Source organism: Anser brachyrhynchus (genome assembly GCF_964034855.1).
Source record: "Anser brachyrhynchus genome assembly, contig: SCAFFOLD_106, whole genome shotgun sequence".
NCBI lineage: Eukaryota > Metazoa > Chordata > Aves > Anseriformes > Anatidae > Anser > Anser brachyrhynchus.
The window spans coordinates 345,734-370,785 of record NW_027664005.1 but is presented as its reverse complement, the minus strand read 5'-3'; the positions used below and the strand labels follow the sequence as shown (position 1 = coordinate 370,785).

The 25,052-nt window shown below is 46.1% G+C and overlaps 2 long non-coding RNA genes across 3 annotated transcripts; both read right to left on the bottom strand.

Annotated features, from left to right (window-relative positions):
* Positions 1-4,876: 4,876 nt before the first annotated feature.
* Positions 4,877-8,856, bottom strand: LOC308186501. 2 transcript variants are annotated; one of them, XR_013944087.1, is made up of 4 exons: positions 8,423-8,856; positions 6,015-7,978; positions 5,215-5,277; positions 4,877-4,956 (listed from the first exon to the last, which is right to left on the bottom strand). It is a non-coding gene; the product is annotated as an uncharacterized lncRNA (long non-coding RNA). The 2 variants fall into 2 exon arrangements; XR_013944086.1 differs by having other exon boundaries at positions 6,015-8,856.
* Positions 8,857-8,940: 84 nt separating this feature from the next.
* Positions 8,941-14,620, bottom strand: LOC308186512. Its single transcript, XR_013944092.1, has 2 exons — positions 12,348-14,620; positions 8,941-10,514 (listed from the first exon to the last, which is right to left on the bottom strand). It is a non-coding gene; the product is annotated as an uncharacterized lncRNA (long non-coding RNA).
* Between the last annotated feature and the right edge of the window lie 10,432 nt (positions 14,621-25,052).

Here is a 25,052-nt window from a genome sequence, read left to right as displayed (position 1 = left end):
AGCTCAGGGGAGCAATTTTAAAAACCAGGAGGCACTTAAACCAACCCTTAATTGACCCAGTTACTGCAGGAGAGTCCCGACTACTCGCCCTGGAGTCCTACTGTCACCAGCAAAAAGCACCAACCAAAGCTTGGGGGAACTTTGGTACAGCACAAGAGAAGGGAGTGGGGGTAGCGTAGCCGTATCGCAGAGCTGCTGCTTTTCACACCATTTTATCATCCCTGATAATTGAAAGTAAGGCCGGGTGGGCTGACCCCACCACCACCACTCCTGGCAGCATGTTTGGTCCACAACGCTAGAATAATTATTTTGCTCCCTCCCGCCCCTACAGCTTCATCATCTGAAAAGATTACAGTCAAAACAATGGCATACACAAATAAAAGTCAAGAGTTGACATAGTAACTCCGGGATTTGGGTATCAACTGTCCGAGAAATCAGAACACTCAGGCTTCACAATGTGCCCAACATCGAGCTGTGCCAAGGGGGGGCGGAAGGAAGAAGCTTTCCGTTTAAGCCTTCAGAGCATCGCTCCATCACTACGTCAATTCACAGCCACCACAGCGTGCCGATGGACATCTTTCTGTGCCAAAAGAAACAAGTGCTTTGTCCTCTTGATATCAAAGGTAGCCACCTATAGTTACGGAACCATGCACAAGACCTTAACTCTGACCAGCAGGAAAACTTAGGACAACTGAGTGCAGATCCTGCCAATTTCTACCAGATCCAACTGTGCTTTAAGTCTCATTGCAAAGCCTCAGTTAGAAAAAGGATCACCTCGGGGTATCCAACAAGAGGAAGAGTTTTTTTTTGTTGTTTTTTTTTTTTTTTTTTTTTTTTAATATACCATAGGACTATGCAGTTCAATCATCAATCATCTTGGAAAGCTCAAGGAGGAGGTCATCCTCATCCTTCCCTGGGTCCAAGTCGAGCTCGGCTTCCAGTATGCCGTCTGAGAGTTCCCAAAGTAGCATCTCTAAATCCTCGTCTACAGATACGGGCGCGTTGCCTGTGGAACTCAGCCGGCGTGTCCTTGCTTCTTCTAGCTGGGAAGAAGCTGAAGTCGAGCTTGAGAACTCCATTGGCTCCACGGATTCTGCCTGGCTTCCAAGATGTGCTTCAGGTCTTGGCAGAGCAAGGAAGAGAACAATCAGTATATGCCATTTCTTAACGGGAAATCCCTTTTCTGCAAACCGGCTCTTAAAACCGTAGCCAACCCCTCCTGCACTTCAATCTTACCCAGGGATTGTTATTCAATTAACCCAGGGCTACATTTAGAGCCCAATATATTAGCAGGTACATTTTTCAGTTTGGGGGTTTCTCTGTGAAGCCAGAGCACCCGGAGTCTAGCAGAGATGGTTCAGTTTTTGTAGCAAGAGGCACTTTGCCACCTTGCTTAATTTTCCTGTAAAAATGTTAAGAAGTCTCCATCTGCAAATATCTGTTTACTAAGTTAGTCATTTTTCCCACGGCACACTCAGCAGAGTTTGCTCCCCACTACAGGAAGCTGATCTGCAGCCATCACTTCCCTCTGCTCTCCCTGCACTCTTGTCACCTTGTATGTTTGTTCGGGTGGCATTCTTGAGGACCAAAAGGCAGAGGACACTACTCATCATTTATCACCTCACGAGGAAGTAGAAGAACTTCACCTCATCCTCATTTAGGTATTCAGACAGAGCAAGAAGTCACTGGAAAGCTGTACCGACTTGCAGCATTTAAAGAAAGTAAGTCTAATTAAGCATTCCTGCTAGCTGCTAGAAAGTCATTTCACGTGACTTATTTATCTTATAAGATAAATAAGTGACTTATCCTCTGATGGATTTGGGCTTTAATTATCTCAGAACCCTCCTTTTTTCCCCACCTGTGACAGAACTTATGTTTCACTGGGGATATACACCGATTGAGAAAAAGAACAAGTTGTGGTCATCACCTGTTTTGGGGATTTTCTTCAAGTCTGGTGGCTGGGACGTGCTCCAGCGTGGCTGGAACAGCCTAGAAAGCAGCAAAACAGTGTTTAGGACTCATGGGTAAAAGATTCCTTACTAGCTTTTTCCTCCATGCTGCTTCTCCTCTGGCATTGCGGAGCCTTAGCCAAAATACAAAACCAAGGTGCTCCTGAAGAAAGTTAATATTCACTTGGAGGTTACTAATGATCTTGTGTCTTTTAAGAACACAGCATTAATGGACAAAATCCTCCACACCAGAGAAATCACAGAATCACAGAGGACTAAGTAAATAGTGCCATTAATCTAATAAATATGGAAGGGTACTACAAGAATTCTGTAGGCAGCTACTGGATTTAAAAGGAAACAGAAGGCCTGTAGAACATTTGAGTTTTCCATCTTTTCTCCTAGAGGAGGGTATAAATTTTACAAGGGATCCATTTCTGCATTAGCCCCTGTCCTTACCATAGCTGCTTTTTTGGCTGGAGGTCCCATTGTGTCAGCGTCGGAGGCAGTCCGTGGTTTCACAGCTGCTACAGCAGAGGGAAAACTGCCAGGTGCCTTACGTTTCAGTGCCTTCTTCTTGGGGGAAGCGACTTTCCCATCCCAAGGCTTCGCAAACATGTTAAAGTTGGCTAGAGTAAAAGGAAGAGAGAACTGATACAGTCTTGCTCTGCCTCATGAAAAATCCACGTTCTCTTCCTCATTTCCACGGCCCTTCTACACAGTTAACTGTATTTGGCCAGCAGAATTACACTGCCATTGCCTGGATTCTCAGCAATATCTTCCACATAGTAAACTCCATCTACCAACAATCCATACAAAGGAACAAAGAAAGTGAATGGCTACAGTAAATCATAATCCAGGACGAGGGAAACTCAGACACAGAGCGATCCCAAGTGCAAGCAATACTCTAAGACGTTGTATGAAGTCTAGTAAGATTCACAAATGTTGACAGCTTTTGTATTTAAAGTCTTGCTCCCTCTAGGAAAGGAAAAGCAGCAGGTATAGTAAGACAAGAGAGTGTATGCAACTGTTGTACCAGCTTCCTCTCCCCTGCAGTGATGTCCCACAAAATTTATTAAGTTGTTCTACAAAATCCAAATTTGTAGAGTCATATTCTAGTCTCCCATTCCTGACCTAACGTCTGGCTGGCAGGAGAAGAAACGAAAGAAAGCTGGGTACTTGTTTTCTTTGTGTGTTTATTTCCTCGTGTCCCGTGAGACAGAGAGAAAGGCTACAATGTGCAGTGCATGCAGCCTTTAAGCCCTCCTTATCTCCCTCACACAATCTCATTTTACAAAGTTGATATAATGTTAACAACGAGGCCTTTGATCCTCTGTCATTTTTGACAGAAACTGGCCCCCCACATTAAGATGCTGATGCATGCTTTACAAACACATACACGTGTCAAGCTAAGCAACACATGCCAAAGAGGAAGGTGAACTTGAACTCAACACAGGGAGGACTTCATACCATAAACAGATGGCAGAAAAAAACAGAATACCAAAATTAGACTAAAAAGCCCCTCAATGTGTTAATTTTCTAGTGGGAAATACAGAATACCATCACGTAATTAACGAAAACAGACATGGTTGCACGTTCTGGCCCTTCTTTGCCTTTGAACTTTGTAGCCTTAAACTCTTTTATCCTCCGCATTGAAGGAAAAAGCAAAGCAGATCCTGAGCAAATGGAACTTGCTCAATATGGGAAGCACCTCACCGGGGCAGGTATTAAAGCATCTTATTACCTGATAGCTTTGTGTTCCATAACGATTTCTGCCCGGCTGGGGCAGGTCCAGGTTGTGCTGGGGGAGCTGGCACATTTCCTCCACTCTGCTGCATCCGCAGAGCTTTCTCGCGCTTTATTTCTTCCAGGGTTTTAACACGCACTTCTCCTTCTGGCTTGGCTTTACCTGCCGGCTCCTTCGACTGCACTTTGCTGGGCCCGGAAAGAGTGAGCACACTCTGCTTCTTGGGCTCACCCTCAATTTTTGCCCCTGCGCTGGGATCTTTGGTTTTACCATGCCATTCAGCCTGGGCTTTGGCTTGACTTTCTCGAAGAGCTCTCTCACGATGGATTTCCTCCAGTGTTTTCACATGGATCTCTCCCTTTGGCTTAGCAGCCTTCCCTGTCATCATCAAGAAATGAGAAGCACCAGCATTTAAAGAGAGTCCAACAATAGTTTAAGTCTCCAAAATTTGTCACAGTACTAAGGAAAACTAAGCCTGAGCGTTCCCAATAACCCATCTTAGGACAATAGCCTAACATTCTCCTCCTCCTCTGAGCCACTTGTTGTATTTTGAAGACCAGCCCTATCCAGAGAGAGTTGCTACACAGAAATGCTAGTTTACTTGATTACTTTTTCAGACTGCATTTCAAATTCCTGCTCCCGGCAGTGGCTCTATTCTAATTGTATATGATGGTTCACAGAAGCAGCTTAAAACCTTGACAAGGCACAAGCGGAAAATAAACACACACCTAGAGGCAGATTTCTGATAGTGGCTGTCAGAAGAGCTTCAGCACTCGAGCAAGAGGAACCAGTTCTTTGTTTTCATTTGAATTCCTTTTTAGGGCTGTATGAAAACGGTCTAAGTTCACGGAAAGGAAGAAGGAGAAAGTATATTTAATAGCCAGTTGTTACCTTTCGCAGTACTAGTCCGTTGAGAAGGTAATCCTAGTCTCTCCTTCACAGACTTGGGAACTTGAACTGCAAAACAGAAAAAGACCAAATTAGGGAGGCTGCATAAACGTCAACTTTGTGTTCACATTCGAAAACAAGGCAGGAAAGGTAACTTTGAATCCCGGTGATTAAGACCTCAGCCAACATGCAAAAAGAAACATCGCAGGAAAAGGACAAACAGAGAGCCTAAATACAAAACCCGTGAATCACATCCAGATGCCTGTTTAGTAGCTGTACCTCTCTTTGGTGCTCTGTCAGCATTTCCCGGAACCTCCACCTTCTTCCCCAGCCTTTCAGCAAGGCTGCGCTTCACGGGAAGGGCGCTTACATCAGCTTCAGACAGAGAAAACAAGGAATATTTTAAGAACATTTCTTTGCAGGAAGATTTGAGAACAGTCAACCACAAGCTTCTATTTTTCAAGCATATTTTCATAAAATTGCCTTTCAGCTGCTAAATGGTTTTTTTGCCATTTCTGCAGTCAACACAGATCTCCACTGCAACGCATTTTCCTCTCACACGTCAAAAATACTCTTCGATGCAGTCATATAGAGAAGGCGGCACCTAAATAACAGCTCATAAAAAGTTCTTACCCACGGAGGCTTTCCGTTTTCCTTGTTTCTCAGCAAGATCTAGTCGAACCACAGGTTCCTCCCCTAAAACAAAAGTAAAATTTTTCTATTTCATAGAGACCAGTAGCCAATAGAAATAGTATACTGTTAGCCCATGTTCAAAAAAACCCAGCAAGACACTGTTTTGACAGCTAAACCACACAAACTCATATTACAACTATAATTAACTTAGAAAAAGTATCCATAGTCTCAGTGTTTGCCTCAAATTCCAGCTGAATGTAGTCGAGAATGAATCTGAGTCTGCTTGACAGCTATACTTTGTGCAGAACAGAGCTGCATAAGCAAGCAGAATATTATTAGGTACAAATGCTGAGAAATATTCCTTTCTAAGGTGAATGTCTATGAGTAAAAGTACTTCTTCACTTCTTTCCCTTTCAAAGGAATTTGCACAACTCTAAACAATATAATTTATACACAGACTCCTATCGCACTACTGTCCACACGTGCCACTGTCAGCCTCTTTAAAGCTTCAGAAATTGCTTCTTACATAGCACTGTCCTCTAGAGCTCTTTCTTCTCGTTACTCTCCTGTTTTTCAGTTATCCCCCTATTTGCATACTGACACATTTTTTTCTTTCTCCTGCTACTGCACTTAACCTGAGCACCAAAGCTTTCCAGTACAACCAGGGACTTTCAGCATAAAAGCATGTTTTGAACAGAAGGCGGCAGCACCAGGAGGCTAACAGGGGTGAATTGCCTTCCTTCTTGCTTAACCTTCCAGTTTAGGAGTAATGAAATCAAAACAAAAGCATTAATTATTACCTTCCTCTGTAGACAGTGTCACAGTTCTCACCACTGTCCGGACATTTTCCTTTTCCGGAGCAGGAAAAATCATAGAATCGACGGGAGGAAGAGAAGATCTTGAATGACCTTCTGCTCAGAGCAAGCAAAACATAAGGAAGTTTACCAAACAGAAAAAACTATCACGAAGAACAAAAAACTGTAATTATTCATTACTGTCAAACATACAGTGACCAGAGCATGCAAATAAGAGAGGTGACTAATTTGCCTCTGGTTGCCCTTGGAATTCCCATCTAGAATACCAGCTGGCTGAGAATCAGGTTGCTCGATGCCCCCAGCTAAACATGGAAGTCTATCCCTCAAGCAGCTCCCAGCCACCATCACCTGCCATTCTGAAGCCAATCAAATTTCACTTCTTTGGCAAATAGTTGGATTCACCAAAGCATAGCCAGCTACCCGGTATTACTGGAAGAATTTTTTTTTGAAAGAAAAATCATCACACAGGATGAAGGTGAAGAGGGTAAGAAAGTAGGGAATATTAACTCACCACCGTGTCTCTTAGTTTTTTCCTTCATTTTCTGCAATTTGATTTCTTCAAGTGTTTTTATTCCAAAATTCAGACCGTCCTCTGAAAACAGAAAACAGTTAATGAGACTAAGGCTTAGAGGCACTCACTGAGGACCACAGATCCTCAGGCTTCTTAGTGCTCAGGAACTTTCAGAAGTATTTAGAATAAACCCTGTCAACACTCCTCACAAGTGAAACAACCATAGAATCAATGGCATTTTGCCCCTCCTTTCACCCTTCAGGGTAAAAACTGTAGTTTTAATTTTAATCCATTTACGTGATATTAGATCCCTCTATCGTTAGATATGGCTTTCAACAGTGGTTGCCAGGCTGCACGTGCAGCCATTTAAACTCCATGCTGTGACCCTGTTTTGTTCTCCAAAAGGAAAGAAAAGGAGTTCAACTTTCTGACCCAATGGGCACATGATGGTATCAGGGAGAAATGAGATCATGGAAATAACCGAGTCCATTCAGCACCCCTACATTCTGTTGTGTTTTTACGCCACATTGCTTTTGAGTTAATTGTCAAGTTCTCCTTCCGATTTATCCTACTACAGGTGCTGGAATACCTTGTTTAGCAGTAGTAGCACTGGCTTTCCGAGTGGAAATCATCCGTAATCCATTTTGGCCTTCCTCAGCTGGTTGCTGGACGGGAGTTTTAGTTTCTTCTCCTTCCGCAGAAAGCTGGTCTGAAGGGGAAAAATCTATTCAGTTATGCATAGGCCAGATTGTTCGTGATTATGTAGCTCATGCAATGACACTTCAGTCCATGGTTCCTATAAAAAAGCTTTTTTTTTTTTTTTTTTTTTTTTTTTTAATACAGCTACACTGACCTGATGAACTCGTAAGTAGACTACCCTAGGACAAAACATCTAGGACTCTAGATTCTCTCTGCAGCTTTAACTACTACACAACATATTACTCTTCAGACAAAAAAAAAGGAATTTCCTTCCTAGTTTCACATAGAGCTTTACACAACAGACCAACTAAAGCCAAGAGGGGTTCTAAGCTTTCCTCCAACATTTCAGGTTCTGTCCACTGACTGCCAGACAAAGCCACCAGTGACCTGACCAGACTGCCTGCCCTATCGCTAGTCAGACCTCAGGTCATCTGTGATTTATACATTGATTTACAGCACAAATTCCTTCCAAGAACCAAAGACTTACACAATCATTTACAGCACAAATTCCTTCCAAGAACCAAACCATGCTCACCATCATCATCTTCATCATCATCTGCAGCATTGATTACAACTGGAGGGTGTGTAGGGCTTGGGACATTTTCCGAGTTTTCCACTTTCATCACCCGCCTTAGCTATGGAGAGGGATTGGACTGGACAGAAAGTTTGTTTTGCTGCAGTGACATCTGAGCCACTTTCAAATCATCGTCCGCGGACTCAGGCGGACTTGGCAGTGTAGCTAGAGGAAGAGGAGGATCATCAGTAATATGGCAGTTTAAAACTTTGACCACAATGCACGAAGATGGTAGCTAAGGCAGATAACCTGCACAGACAATGAATTCAGCATCTCCTTTTGCCCATCCCGCCACTGTTTACACCGTGAACAATGACTTGCCTTCAAACAACAACACATCTCCCTACCACCCAGCAGAGGACGAAACAACAGAAAGCAAACTGCAAGGCAAATATCACACAAAGCAGAGAGAAGCTGAGCATGAAAGCAGAAAACAAATACCAGCAGTACAGCAGCAGTACACTCGGTTTAGCTGACCACCTAGGACTGCAGACCTTTTCCTGCACTCACAAATGGACGGTTACCTGATGTCTCCTACACTATTGGCACCCACTAAGTAATATGCAAAATTAATTCTTCAATACTTAAAGAAAAAGGACCTAAACTCACTCTTGCTTGGTGGTAAGAAGACTCCATCGATGTAACGTCCCTTTGCGTGATGAAAAGCACAGTTGGCTTTCTGACAGCCTACTGGCTGCTTCTCCCAGTAGCAGGGAATCTCACCGCGCTTTTTCTGAAGACAGAAAGAAAGAAAAGCTCGTGATAACATGCACCTAAGGTTTGCAAAGAGATGCACAGTTCCAGGTCACGACAGCGATAGGGCTGTCACAATACAGTGCTGAAACATCATTCCAAAGGTCAGTTTATCACGGAAGTATAGTATTTCCGGGCATATTCACAAAGTTTGCAGAAGCTGTAACCACTATGCACGTTTAGCCCTGTCATCATTCAGTTTGAGAAGACAGGCACTCTCAGACATCAGTTTAGGGTGGGTTAAACTAATACACCTAGGATTATACTAGGATTATTCAGAGGGAAAAAGAACATCTTAAATTCCACTTTCCTCAGTGAGAGTCCTTCTCTGCCATAAAGTGAGTTTCAATATTGTTTCACGATTTTTGGGAATCAACTAGCAAAAGAGCTTGAGGTTTGGGAGGCCCCAAACACCGAAGGAGTTCTGCTGCAATACGTTGATGACCTTTTGATAGCCACTGAGAATAGGAGCAGCTGCATGCAATGGACGATAAGTCTCCTTAATTTTCTGGGTTTGAATGGGTATCGAGTCTCTCAACAGAAGGCTCAGCTGATTCAGTCACGTGTAACTTACTTGGGGTTTGAGATTTCAGGGGGACAAAGGGAGTTAGGAACAGAACGGAAAGAAACTATCTGCCGTACCCCAGAACCACAGACCATTAAGGAATTACGAACTTTTCTAGGGATGACAGGTTGGTGCCGTCTATGGATTAATAATTATGGACTAATTGTAAAACCCCTATATGACCTCATCAAGAATAACCAATCAAAATTGGTCTGGACGGGGGAAGCACGGGCTGCCTTTAAGAAGCTTAAATTGGAGTTAATGCGAGCACCAGCTTTGGGTCTACCGGACTTGTCTAAACCCTTTTGGTTGTACTCCTATGAGAGACAAGGGATGGCTCTGGGGGTGCTGGCACAGAAGCTGGGCCCCTACAGGAGAGCTGTGGCCTACTTCTCTAAACAACTGGATGAAGTAAGTAAAGGTTGGCCGGGTTGCCTTCGAGCGGTGGCCGCTGTCATCATGAATATACAGGAGGCTCAGAAGCTCACTATGGGACAGAAGATAACCGTGCTGGTATCACACACTGTCTCGGCAGTCTTGGAGCAGAAAGGGGCACACTGGTTATCCCCTCAAAGATTTTTAAAATACCAAGCAATACTGGTGGAGCAAGATGACGTAGAAATTGTGGTTACTAACATTGTGAACCCAGCTTCTTTCCTTAGTAATGCTCCTGACGAGCCAGTGGTCCACGATTGTATCGAAACTATGGAAACTGTGTATTCTAGCCAACCAGATCTCAAGGAGGAGCCCTTGGAAGACGCGGACGAATCATGGTATACTGATGGAAGCAGCTTTGTGAAACAAGGACAACGCAAAGCAGGGTATGTGGTGACGACCACTCAACAGGTAATTGAGTCGAAACCATTACCCCCTGGGACGTCTGCTCAGAAAGCAGAAATAATTGCCCTTACGCGGGCATTGGAACTAGCAGCAGGAAAGAAAGTAAATATCTGGACAGACTCTAAGTATGCATTTGGTGTGGTGCATGCACATGGGGCTATCTGGAAGGAACGAGGATTATTAACGGCCCAAGGAAAACAAATAAAATATGCTGAGGAGATTTTGAAGTTGTTGGAAGCGGTAAAGCACCCAGAGAAGGTGGCTGTTATACATTGCCGGGGACACCAAAAAGGAACCGCTGACTTCGAGGTAGGGAACCGATTGGCTGACCAAGAAGCAAAAAGGGTGGCCGGATTGGCTGAGGCAGAAGCGCTCACTTTAATACCAGACGGTAAAATACAAACTTTAGGTGAAGGACAGGAACCTAGGTACACACGGGAAGATCAAAAGTTAATTGGGGACCTGGGAGGAAAAGCAAGGAGTGATGGATGGGTATACCTGAAAGATAATAGGGTTGTACTACCCTCTAATTTAATATGGCCTCTGGTCATGGCAGAACATAATAAGACTCATTGGGGAGCAGACACCTTATATAAAAATCTGAGTCGAGTCTTGGTGGGAAGAAATCTGTATACTACGGTAAAACAAGTAACCCAGCAATGCAGTATTTGTTTGCATCATAACCCTAATACAGAAAATAGGGTAAAGTTCGGAATAATCAGTAAAGGAAACTATCCAGGACAACAATGGCAGATAGATTTTTCAGAACTGCCAAGAAAAGGGGGGTATCGATACTTGTTGGTTTTGACAGATACTTTTTCCGGGTTGCCGGAGGCTTTTCCCTGTCGAACCAACAAGCCAAGAGAAGTGGTTAAGGTTTTACTGAATGAGATAATACCGCGTTTCGGAATTCCGGCAGCAATGTCCTCGGATAGAGGCTCTCATTTTTGTGCGCAAATAGTTCAAGAAGTAAGTAAGGTCTTAGGGGTAGACTGGCAACTCCATACCCCTTACAGACCATAGGCAAGCGGACAAGTGGAAAAGATGAATCATCTAATCAAACAACAAATAGCCAAAATAGGACAAGAGACTAATTTATCATGGCCTCAGTCTCTCCCTTTGGCTTTACTTAGAATTAGAGTAAAACCACGGACAAAGGAAAATTTAAGCCCTTTTGAAATATTATACGGAAGACCCTATCAGTTTTTGTTCAGCGGGGAGGACCTGACGCAACTGGGGTCGGGATACTTGTATAATTATTTAATAGGACTCCAAAAACAGTTGAATCAAATATCTAAAGTTCTCTCAGGAACCAGGGCTAGAGGGCTGGACCAACCAATCCACCCCTTTAAACCTGGGGATTATGTGTATGTAAAAGCATTTGCAGGTCGCCCTTTGGAAGAAAAGTGGACGGGACCATACCAGGTGCTGCTGACAACACATACCGCCATCAAGATTAAGGAGCAAACGGCCTGGATCCATTATTCGAGAGTGAAGAAAGCTCCAAAAGCCCCCTGGAAAGTAACGCTGGGTGACGGTGAACTGAAACTAAAGTTCAGTCAAGCGAAATGAAGACACTATGGTCAGGAGTATTTAGTAATGTAGTTAGCAGAAATTTAGTTAACAGAATTGTTTTATTTCTGTGGCTTATAGTTGTAATTGTGATTCAAGAATTGGAAGGTTCTTCTATGATGATAGAGAATGGTGGGTGGCCTTGGTCTGAAGCCGTAACCACAGAGGATAAGAGCATTAATGGAAAGTTAGCTGTTGTGGTTATTTGGCGAACAAATGATCATTTACATGCATTATCAGAATGGCAACATTTAGGGGAAGGGTGGATACACCAAAGAACTGTAGGGGACGAAATTGGAATAGGGTGCCGAATGATTAATGGAACAGCCCACGAGAAAGCAATGGGAATTTTAGTAAAACCGACTTCCAAAAGTGGCCAACAAGAAGGTTGTATCCGCCCAGGTAAATTAGATTGTTGGTATAATTTTATATTAACACAGACTGTAGCAGTTAACTGTTTTTGGACTAATAATGGTCAAAAGCTCGAGATCAAGGAAGGCGAGAGCCTCATGATAAATTTTACAATATATGCTATACTTCCTACGACAGTGAGACCCCCTATTGCACTTCCTTCCCCTACAACCTATGCCCAAGCCCCAGTCAAGCTGGAACCCAAAATTTATGAAACAGGCCCATATGTAGTAAGGAACACAGGCCAACAACAATTGTTATTTAATCCAGAATGGTCTCTCAAGCGTGTTGAATTGCTAATACAAATTAACATCTCAGCAGTTCAACCAGCCTGTTCTCCTTTCCTAAAGACATCATTAGAAGGCTGGACAATATGGTCACAAAAGCAAGTACACCTCAGGGGCAGAAGACAAAGAGACTTAACTGGAATGCTAGGAACAGGATTAGGAGTTTTAAATGGAATTGATTCAGAAATACTAATGAATAAGCTAGCCACAGCAACAAGCGATTTGACAAAACTAAAACAGCCCCTGCAATCATCCTTACTGGCATTGGGAACTAGCCAATGGCAAGTTTCAAAGGTGTTACCAATATGGGAAAAGGCTGAAGACCAGGACCACAGACTAATAATAGATGCACTTAGTATGGCGCAAGATAATGTCTCTTTAGCTCTTAGTTGTATACAGGTACAGTTATGGATGCAGGCAACGGCTGCCTTGATCATTAGGGAAGGAAGTGAAGGCATTTTTCCGGCTGAAGTCCGAAAGATTGTTTGGGACAATGCCAATGATTTTGAAAAGAAGTTCCAATCTTGGTGGACTCTGGTAAATTTTACCTATGATCCCATTATTAACATGGCTACTGCCTTTGTGCTTACTATACGTAATGCTACAGTTTATGTTATCCACCCCATTATTGCACTAGGATTAAATCATGAGGAAACAGTGCTCTATCCTTCGGAGCATAGAACCTGGGCCCGGATGAAGAATGGGAAATGGCAGTCTGTGAATCTAGAATCATGTGTTACCTGGGAACAACAAGGATTTATTTGTGAGAGCAACACAATTGATGCTCAGGATGTCTGTCTTGACACTGAGCGAGGTGTTTGCCACTTTGAAATTCATCCAAATACTAGTCAAAAGACTGTGCTTGTATATATTGGTCAAGGCTGTGTGTGTTTAAGAACTGCTTGTGCTTTTGTAGAAGTAGATAAGGAAAACATAACTCTACCTAGCAAAAATCATTCTAACTTTTGTATTTATAACTTTGTTAGAATCATCGGGTGTGATTTTTTATATTCAGCACCAGTGGTATCCCACCAGTTGATCAAGTCCAAAAACACAATGTATCACAAGTTATTACCCACACCTATTGATGAACCTCACGCTAGTGAAGCAATTACTTAAACACCAAGACCTGATCAAAATTTTAAAAGGCATTCAGGAAGATGGAGAGAAGACTTTAATCACTGTCCACCATGATACAAAAGAAATAAACAGAGTTTTGCAAAGAGTAAAACAAGACACAGATCATAGCTGGTGGGACAAACTCTTTGGATGGTCGCCAACTGCAACTGGGATTTTGAACACATTGTGTCACCCAATTATTGTTCTATTGATGTTAGTTGGTATAAGTTTAATATTGTCTTTTGTAATACTTGTTTGGAATTGGAAATTGTTACAACGAATGGCAATATTAGCTTCCCTGACGAAAGTACATGGCAAGGTATTGAGGGATACATATCGTAGAGGCTGGGAAGAAGAATTTTTGTATTCGGAAAGGTCTCTACCGACATAGCGGAAATATAGAAACAAACAAAGGTTCTGTATAAGATTAGTAAGGATAACATTTCATGGGGCTTTGAGGAAATATGGAATAAGTTAACCTCATGGTTACCCAACTTTCAATAGTTAGAACAAGTTTTTACTGATCTGGTTATGTTATTGGTAGTAGGAATATTTGTATGTATGTTACTGCGATACTGCTAATGATAAGGGCATGCAATGCAAAAGAATTTGCATGGGGAAAAGAAAAGGGGGGATTGATTAGGGAAGCTGAGGCGATTCCAGATAAGAAAGGGTTAAGAATGTAACTATTAAAGGAGAACAGAACATTAGGTGTAGGGCAGGAAACAGATGTACGGACAATGTATCTCGAAATAGGACATATATGGGCAATATATCTCGAACAAGACATTGGAATCCAAGATAAGAAAATAATGAGCAGAAGATTCGAAGAAAAAACAGTCCTTGCGGTTAGGAAGAAAGCTAACTCAGCAGAATCCTGACCAAGGGTGAAAAGTACACTGTGAGGAAGACTTATGGCCTTCCTCTCTGAGACCACTGACCACAGCTCGACGACCCCTGCCCAAGACCACTGAGAGGATCTGCGCAGGCGCAGGACACAAAAAACTGATTAGCATGAGAAGCGAGAGTAGGCGGGGTTAGATAATAAATATGTATAGGCGTTAATAAAATATTAATCACTGTGATGTATAAATTTGAGACGGCTTTTCACTTCGGGATGCACGATAGGCGGAAAGATCCTCCGTGCATCCGGCGCCGTCAATAAAGAATAAATCACTTAAAGAAATTGGATTTATGATCTTTGAATCACAAGGCAGGCCCCAAAAGTGTACAGGCAGGCCCCTACAGTGTAGAAACGCTCCAACCCCCCCCCCTTCCACCTCGAGGGAGGCCCTCCCCCCCCAGTATACACGAAGCTCCCAACCCCCTCTCAGAGGAATGCCTAAAAAAGTATACAAGCAGCTCCTAACACCCCCCCACCCCCCCCAAAAAGAGGCAGTCCCCAAAGGTGTACAAGCAGGCCCTCAAATCCCTTAGGTGTACAAGCAGGCCCTTCAAATCCCTTAGCCCCTGCGCCAGCTTTATTGGCGAGCAGCGAGGCTGGGGGGGGAGGGGGGCAAGACAGCCTTAAATAAAATACAAATATAAAAAGTGTTATAAATGGCTGTTATAAATCCAAATAGGATTACAATCAAAGTTTACAATTTATTAAACGAATAGAGGCAAGCAAGCAGCGCTGGGTGCGCCGGGAGTCTCTGCTCCCCCAGGACGCACACCTGTTACGTAAGGCGGCTGGTTTTGATGCTCTTTGAAGCTCTTATTTTGGCCTTCCGCCCTAATATTAGGCCTAACCCCTAAGAACCTTGACCCCTAAGCCTATGGCAACCACGGATCTAACCCTAACCCCTACCCCAACAAACCCTAGAAACCCTAACCCTAAAAACCCTTGCAGCCCTAACCCGATAAAATTTACCACACTAAACCCCTGAAGACTGTTCTGGGGGGTCCACATTCAATTCTGGAATTTCACACTTCCATTTAAGTGTTCTTCCCCCCCAATATGGGGGTTCGCCCACCCAATTTTGGGGGTTCCTCCCCTAATTGGGGGGGACACAACCGATTTTGGGGGGGACACAACCAATTTTGGGGGGGACACAACCGATTTTAGAGTCCGCCACCCTCCTTTTTTGGGTTTCCCCCAATATTAAGAGCTCTTCCGCTCAATTTTGGGGGACCCCACAATTTTGACGTTCCTTCCCCTAACTTTGGGCTTCAACCCTTCAATTTTGGGTGGGCTCCTCCCCTCTTATTTTAGCCTTCCGCCCTAATATTAGGCCTAACCCCTAAGAACCTTGACCCCTAACCCTATGGCAACCACGGATCTAACCCTAACCCCTACCCCAACAAACCCTAGAAACCCTAACCCTAAAAACCCTTACAGCCCTAACCCGATAAAATTTACCACACTAAACCCCTGAAGACTGTTCTGGGGGGTCCACATTCAATTCTGGAATTTCACACTTCCATTTAAGTGTTCTGCCCCCCCAATATGGGGGTTCGCCCACCCAATTTTGGGGGTTCCTCCCCTAATTGGGGGGGACACAACCAATTTTGGGGGGGACACAACCAATTTGGGGGGGGACACAACCAATTTGGGGGGGTCCCCCCAATTTTAGAGTCCCCCACCCTCCTTTTTTGGGTTTCCCCCAATATTAAGAGCTCTTCCGCCCAATTTTGGGGGACCCCACAATTTTGACGTTTCTTCCCCTAAATTGGGGCTTCGACCCTCCAATTTTGGGGGGGGCTCCCCCCTTAGTTTGGCCTTCCACCCTAATATTGGGCCTTACCCCTAAGAACCCTGACCCCTAACACTACGGCTCCCACGGATCTAACCCTAACCCCTACCCCAAAAAACCCTAGAAACCCTAACCCTAAAAACCCTTACAGTCCTAACCCGATAAAATTTACCACACTAGACCTACGCCTAAAAGCCCTAACCCTAAAAATTAAGACCCTCTAAACCCTAACCCAAAACGTAAAGATTCTCAAAGCCCTAACGCTGGAGACCCTAACCTTAAAAAAAAAAAAATAAGACCTTAAAACCCTAACCCTAAATACCTGACCATAACTAAAACCCTAAGACCCTAACCCTAAAAACCCTATCAACACTAAAACCACAAAATACTTTAAAACCTTAACACACTAACCCCCAAACCCTAACCCTTATAACTCCAACCCTAACAACCTTAAAATCCTAACCCTAAACCCTGGAAACCCTAACCCTGAAACCCAACCCTAGTGCCTTAGCCCTGAAACCTTAAAACCCTAACACCTTATTAGAAACACTCTGTAACCAATACCATAGGCTCAGGCAAGTATCTCAGTGAGGTAGCATTTTTATTCACGATTGCAATGGCAGGCGTCCCACAAGCCACCTACTAGTTCCATAACACAGTTTATATAATTTTTTTTTTCCTCTCGGTGACCAGGACCCTCCCCAGTTTCCCCATTGACTGGGTAATCCATGTTCACAATCTATCCAGTGCTTCACAGAAAATACACAGCTGCTGGCCTGTTACTAGTCAATTTTATTTTTTTCTTGACTGTTTTCCTCTTTGAGGTGGTAATGTTTCTTACACCGTGATTTCCACCCAATTGCTCTAAGGATTCTGGTTGTCTGCATTTTACAAGGTTGTCTGTTAAGCTTTCTTATCACTGCAAGCATATATCAATACCACCTTCCTTCCCTCTAAACGATGTAACTCTGTGCAAAAACATTTTTATTCCCACAACCTTGATCCCCTTACCCTAAAATCCTTATTCTCTTTAACCCTAACAACTCTAACCACAACCCTAACCCTTCAGATCAACCCCCCGACGCTAATGACACTGACTAATGATCCAAACCCCAAACCCCAGGCAACCAACAAAGAAACAGACACAAAGCTGAAAACTACAAAAAAGGCAAAACCCTGGATACAGACCCCAAATCACAAACACGCTACCAAAATGCTACAGAAAAGCCCCAGACGCAGGCCCCAAGCACTACAGCTAGGCCCCAGAAGCTCTAGACACATCCCAAAGCCAAAATGCGATCCCCAAACACTACAGAAAAGCCCCCAAACACCAGACACAGGCTGCAGAAGTCTACAAGCAGGCCCCAGCCACACCCGGATGCAGACCCCAACTGTCCACAAGCAGCTCCCAACCCACCCCCCCCATGAACTGGACCCCCCACCACCACCACCCAGATGCATGCCCCAGGCCCCAGGCCTCAGCCCCAGCCCCCACACCCCAGACTCAGGCCCCAAAGGTGTACAACCAGCTCCCAACTGCCCCCCTCAAAGGGAGGCCCCAAAGCCTGCCAGAGGACCCTAGAGCGTACAAGCAGCTCCCAACCCCCCCGGCACAGGCCCCAACCCCCCCCCAGACACAGGCCCCAAAGGTGTACAAGCAACTCCCCATCCTCCCCAGAGGCACGCCACAAAGGTGTACAAACAGCCCCAACCCCCCAAGACCCAGACCCCTACAGCGTAGAAGCAGCTCCCAACCCCATGCCCCCAAGGCACATGCCCCAACCCCTCCCCCAAGGCAGGCCCTAACAGTGTACAAGCAGCTCCCACCCCCCCCCAGACGCAGGCCCCAAAGGTGTACAAGCAGGCCCCTACAGTATACAAGCAGCTCACAACCACCCCCCCAAAGGCAGGCCCCAACCCCCTCCAGATGCAAGCCCGAAAGGTTAAAACCAGCTCCAACCACCACCCCCCCGCCCCGCCCCGCGCAGACGCAGGCCCCAAAGGTGTACAAGCAGTTCCCAACCCCTCCAAGGCAGGCCCCAAAAGTGTACAGGCAGGCCCCTACAGTGTAGAAACGCTCCAACCCCCCCCGCTTCCACCTCGAGGGAGGCCCTCCCCCCCCAGTATACACGAAGCTCCCAACCCCCTCTCAGAGGAATGCCTAAAAAAGTATACAAGCAGCTCCTAACACCCCCCCACCCCCCCACCCCCAAAAAGAGGCAGTCCCCAAAGGTGTACAAGCAGGCCCTCAAATCCCTTAGGTGTACAAGCAGGCCCTTCAAATCCCTTAGCCCCTGCGCCAGCTTTATTGGCAAGCAGCGAGGCTGGGGGGGGAGGGGGGCAAGACAGCCTTAAATAAAATACAAATATAAAAAGTGTTATAAATGGCTGTTATAAATCCAAATAGGATTACAATCAAAGTTTACAATTTATTAAACGAATAGAGGCAAGCAAGCAGCGCTGGGTGCGCCGGGAGTCTCTGCTCCCCCAGGACGCACGCCTGTTACGTAAGGCGGCTGGTTTTGATGCTCCCAGGCTAATACATATTCATTACTACTTCGAGAAGAGGCAGGGTTATTAGAATTGGTTTCCGGAATCCGAAACCCCTCCCAGGGGCGCCTGCGTACCAGTCTCTGGTGGTCTCTCGGGGCTTGCTCGGGCTGAATGCTGGTTGTCTTCCTCTCAGGCTTTTGTCCTTCAATTGTCCTTCAGCTCCCCCTTCCTCCTCGTTTGGGAGCCTCTGCGCCGGATTTCAGAAACTCTAGCAACATCCCCTGCAGTAGTCAGCACTTTTCCCTAAAAACCCCTTTGTTCTCTTATCACCTAGACCCGGGCCTCGATGGTAACCCTTCAAATCCCTTAGTGACACGAATTGCTGGACCATTCCTTACAAAAGGAAGGATAAAATATGTAGAGGAGCAATGGCACACGCGAAAGCCCAGCGCCGCGGGCAGAGGCAGCGAAGGTTGACGGCAGAACAGTGCTCGGTTTGAACACGGAGAGGGAAAGCGAGGGGAAGGTGGCCGAAGCCAGCCGCAGTCTCTGAGCTCTCCTCCTCCTGATTGTTTTCTCTCAAAGCCATTTCTGTCTGTGTGCGGGCACCCGGAGCCGGCAGAAGTCCCCGTGAAGTCCTTCGGCAGGACGGAGGGCTGCGTGGGCTCCAGTGAGAGAGGGAGTTAGGAGAATCTTATCAAGTAGAGATAGAGCGCTGACAGCGTTAAACTAGGATGCTACTTAGCGTCTTTGCTAACTATGGTGCATTGTGCCAATTAACTAAAGCAAGAAGCCTTGGGCCCCTTACCAAGGTCAGTCTCCTAATAAGAGAGTGAGCCTGTCTTAAGAAACTGGGAGAAACTGGTCCTGCAGATGGACAAGAGCCAAGGAGCAACTGAGTCTGTGCAAAGACAAGAGGTCAACTAGCGGTGACGAGGAAGAGTCATCAATCTTCATGCCCACGACCTCCCGTGCTGCCCAGCGCTGAATAAACATACCTACTTTACAATCTCACTGATTGTGGAGTCCCTTTTCCGCAAGTCACTAGCAGCGGTTTCTTCCGCAGAGGTTTTCCCAGAGCCGCTTCAAAGCTTCCCTCGCGGAGCTGGGGCGTCGCAGGGGGTCGTCAAAGCACGCACACACACACACACACACACACACACACACACACACACAGGCGTTGTTGTCCAAACAGAAAGTATTTACAACAAATTCGACAAGCGGTTTTCCTCTGCCAGCAGCAAATGCCTGAGGGCCCCTACAGCTTCACAAATCATAGCACAAAGAGCCTAAAGTTCCTCTAAAATTTAGGGAAATGATTCAAAATAGATCTGCTAGGGGAAAACGATCACTGGCGGCAGGGTACACAATACACGCGAGTCTCAGCTCTCCTCCGCAGGGTCAGTGCCCACGCCCAAGTGCGACGCTGATGGCACCCGAACATTTGCTGTAGCAGGCAGCAGAGCCAGCAGCTCAGGGGAGCAATTTTAAAAACCAGGAGGCACTTAAACCAACCCTTAATTGACCCAGTTACTGCAGGAGAGTCCCGACTACTCGCCCTGGAGTCCTACTCTCACCAGCAAAAAGCACCAACCAAAGCTTGGGGGAACTTTGGTACAGCACAAGAGAAGGGAGTGGGGGTAGCGTAGCCGTATCGCAGAGCTGCTGCTTTTCACACCATTTTATCATCCCTGATAATTGAAAGTAAGGCCGGGTGGGCTGACCCCACCACCACCACTCCTGGCAGCATGTTTGGTCCACAACGCTAGAATAATTATTTTGCTCCCTCCCGCCCCTACAGCTTCATCATCTGAAAAGATTACAGTCAAAACAATGGCATACACAAATAAAAGTCAAGAGTTGACATAGTAACTCCGGGATTTGGGTATCAACTGTCCGAGAAATCAGAACACCCAGGCTTCACAATGTGCCCAACATCGAGCTGTGCCAAGGGGGGGGCGGAAGGAAGAAGCTTTCCGTTTAAGCCTTCAGAGCATCGCTCCATCACTACGTCAATTCACAGCCACCACAGCGTGCCGATGGACATCTTTCTGTGCCAAAAGAAACAAGTGTTTTGTCCTCTTGATATCAAAGGTAGCCACCTATAGTTACGGAACCATGCACAAGACCTTAACTCTGACCAGCAGGAAAACTTAGGACAACTGAGTGCAGATCCTGCCAATTTCTACCAGTTCCAACTGTGCTTTAAGTCTCATTGCAAAGCCTCAGTTAGAAAAAGGATCACCTCAGGGTATCCAACAAGAAGAAGAGTTGTTTTCTTTTTTTTTTTTTTTTTTTTTTTTTTTTAATATACCATAGGACTATGCAGTTCAATCATCAATCATCTTGGAAAGCTCAAGGAGGAGGTCATCCTCATCCTTCCCTGGGTCCAAGTCGAGCTCGGCTTCCAGTATGCCGTCTGAGAGTTCCCAAAGTAGCATCTCTAAATCCTCGTCTACAGATACGGGCGCGTTGCCTGTGGAACTCAGCCGGCGTGTCCTTGCTTCTTCTAGCTGGGAAGAAGCTGAAGTCGAGCTTGAGAACTCCATTGGCTCCACGGATTCTGCCTGGCTTCCAAAATGTGCTTCAGGTCTTGGCAGAGCAAGGAAGAGAACAATCAGTATATGGCATTTCTTAACGGGAAATCCCTTTTCTGCAAACCGGCTCTTAAAACCGTAGCCAACCCCTCCTGCACTTCAATCTTACCCAGGGATTGTTATTCAATTAACCCAGGGCTACATTTAGAGCCCAGTATATTAGCAGGTACATTTTTCAGTTTGGGGGTTTCTCTGTGAAGCCAGAGCACCCGGAGTCTAGCGAAGATGGGAAACCAACATGGCCTCCCGGAAGCCCAGTGTCCGAGAACTACATCTCCCGGCATGCTCTGGGAAAACAATATGGACTCCCGGAAACCCGGTGGCCAAGAACTACATTTCCCAGCACTCCCCAGAAAATTGAGCCTCGCACCTTGCCGTAGGACGCCATTTTTTGCTCTGTTACATTACCGGTTTCGTGTTTATGGAGGGTTTTCCCGCCGTTTTGGGGGGTTTCCCCTCAATTTCGGGTTTTCAGCTCTCCATTTCAGAGTTCTTACCCGCAATTTTGGGGTTCCTTCCCCTAATTTGGTGCTTCGCCCCCCCCCCCCCACTTTTGGGGTTCCCCCTCCATTTTGGGGATTCCCCCCAATTCCAAGCCCCCCACAATTTTGGAGGCCCCCACCATCCTTTCTTGGCCTGCCACCCTAATATTAAGGTTCTTTCCCCCAATGTTGGAGTTCTGACCACATGTTTGAGGTTCCTTCCCTTAATTTGGGGCTTAGCTCCCCGGGATCTGGGGCTTTAACCCCAATTTTGGGGGTCCCCCCCAAGTTTGGGGATTCCTCCCCAGGTCTGGGGGGGGTCCACATTCAATTCTGGAATTTCACACTTCCATTTAAGTCTTCTTCCCCCCAATATGGGGGTTCGCCCACCCAATTTTGGGGGTTCCTCCCCTAATTGGGGGGGACACAACCAATTTTGGGGGGGACAGAACCAATTTTGGGGGGGACACAACCAATTTTAGAGTCCCCCACCCTCCTTTTTTGGGTTTCCCCCAATATTAAGAGCTCTTCCGCTCAATTTTGGGGGACCCCACAATTTTGACGTTCCTTCCCCTAACTTTGGGCTTCAACCCTTCAATTTTGGGTGGGCTCCTCCCCTCTTATTTTGGCCTTCCGCCCTAATATTAGGCCTAACCCCTAAGAACCTTGACCCCTAAGCCTATGGCAACCACGGATCTAACCCTAACCCCTACCCCAACAAACCCTAGAAACCCTAACCCTAAAAACCCTTGCAGCCCTAACCCGATAAAATTTACCACACTAAACCCCTGAAGACTGTTCTGGGGGGTCCACATCCAATTCTGGAATTTCACACTTCCATTTAAGTCTTCTTCCCCCCAATTTGGGGGTTCGCCCACCCAATTTTGGGGGTTCCTCCCCTAATTTGGGGGGGACACAACCGATTTTAGAGTCCCCCACCCTCCTTTTTTGGGTTCCCCCCTAATATTAAAAGTTCTTCCGCCCAATTTTGGGGGACCCCACAATTTTGACGTTCCTTCCCCTAACTTGGGGCTTCAACCCTTCGATTTTGGGGGGGGCTCCCACCCTCTTATTTTGGCCTTACGCACTAATATTAGGCCTAACCCCTAAGAACCTTGACCCCTAACGCTATGGCAACCACGGATCTAACCCTAACCCCTACCCCAACAAACCCTAGAAACCCTAACCCTAAAAACCCTTGCAGCCCTAACCCGATAAAATTTACCACACTAAACCCCTGAAGACTGTTCTGGGGGGTCCACATTCAATTCTGGAATTTCACACTTCCATTTAAGTGTTCTGCCCCCCCAATATGGGGGTTCGCCCACCCAATTTTGGGGGTTCCTCCCCTAATTGGGGGGGACACAACCAATTTTGGGGGGGACACAACCAATTTGGGGGGGGACACAACCAATTTGGGGGGGTCCCCCCAATTTTAGAGTCCCCCACCCTCCTTTTTTGGGTTTCCCCCAATATTAAGAGCTCTTCCGCCCAATTTTGGGGGACCCCACAATTTTGACGTTTCTTCCCCTAAATTGGGGCTTCGACCCTTCAATTTTGGGGGGGGCTCCCCCCTTAGTTTGGCCTTCCACCCTAATATTGGGCCTTACCCCTAAGAACCCTGACCCCTAACACTACGGCTCCCACGGATCTAACCCTAACCCCTACCCCAAAAAACCCTAGAAACCCTAACCCTAAAAACCCTTACAGTCCTAACCCGATAAAATTTACCACACTAGACCTACGCCTAAAAGCCCTAACCCTAAAAATTAAGACCCTCTAAACCCTAACCCAAAACGTAAAGATTCTCAAAGCCCTACCGCTGGAGACCCTAACCTTAAAAAAAAAAAAATAAGACCTTAAAACCCTAACCCTAAATACCTGACCATAACTAAAACCCTAAGACCCTAACCCTAAAAACCCTATCAACACTAAAACCACAAAATACTTTAAAACCTTAACACACTAACCCCCAAACCCTAACCCTTATAACTCCAACCCTAACAACCTTAAAATCCTAACCCTAAACCCTGGAAACCCTAACCCTGAAACCCAACCCTAGTGCCTTAGCCCTGAAACCTTAAAACCCTAACACCTTATTAGAAACACTCTGTAACCAATACCATAGGCTCAGGCAAGTATCTCAGTGAGGTAGCATTTTTATTCACGATTGCAATGGCAGGCGTCCCACAAGCCACCTACTAGTTCCATAACACAGTTTATATAATTTTTTTTTTCCTCTCGGTGACCAGGACCCTCCCCAGTTTCCCCATTGACTGGGTAATCCATGTTCACAATCTATCCAGTGCTTCACAGAAAATACACAGCTGCTGGCCTGTTACTAGTCAATTTTATTTTTTTCTTGACTGTTTTCCTCTTTGAGGTGGTAATGTTTCTTACACCGTGATTTCCACCCAATTGCTCTAAGGATTCTGGTTGTCTGCATTTTACAAGGTTGTCTGTTAAGCTTTCTTATCACTGCAAGCATATATCAATACCACCTTCCTTCCCTCTAAACGATGTAACTCTGTGCAAAAACATTTTTATTCCCACAACCTTGATCCCCTTACCCTAAAATCCTTATTCTCTTTAACCCTAACAACTCTAACCACAACCCTAACCCTTCAGATCAACCCCCCGACGCTAATGACACTGACTAATGATCCAAACCCCAAACCCCAGGCAACCAACAAAGAAACAGACACAAAGCTGAAAACTACAAAAAAGGCAAAACCCTGGATACAGACCCCAAATCACAAACACGCTACCAAAATGCTACAGAAAAGCCCCAGACGCAGGCCCCAAGCACTACAGCTAGGCCCCAGAAGCTCTAGACACATCCCAAAGCCAAAATGCGATCCCCAAACACTACAGAAAAGCCCCCAAACACCAGACACAGGCTGCAGAAGTCTACAAGCAGGCCCCAGCCACACCCGGATGCAGACCCCAACTGTCCACAAGCAGCTCCCAACCCACCCCCCCCATGAACTGGACCCCCCACCACCACCACCCAGATGCATGCCCCAGGCCCCAGGCCTCAGCCCCAGCCCCCACACCCCAGACTCAGGCCCCAAAGGTGTACAACCAGCTCCCAACTGCCCCCCTCAAAGGGAGGCCCCAAAGCCTGCCAGAGGACCCTAGAGCGTACAAGCAGCTCCCAACCCCCCCGGCACAGGCCCCAACCCCCCCCCAGACACAGGCCCCAAAGGTGTACAAGCAACTCCCCATCCTCCCCAGAGGCACGCCACAAAGGTGTACAAACAGCCCCAAGCCCCCAAGACCCAGACCCCTACAGCGTAGAAGCAGCTCCCAACCCCATGCCCCCAAGGCACATGCCCCAACCCCTCCCCCAAGGCAGGCCCTAACAGTGTACAAGCAGCTCCCACCCCCCCCCAGACGCAGGCCCCAAAGGTGTACAAGCAGG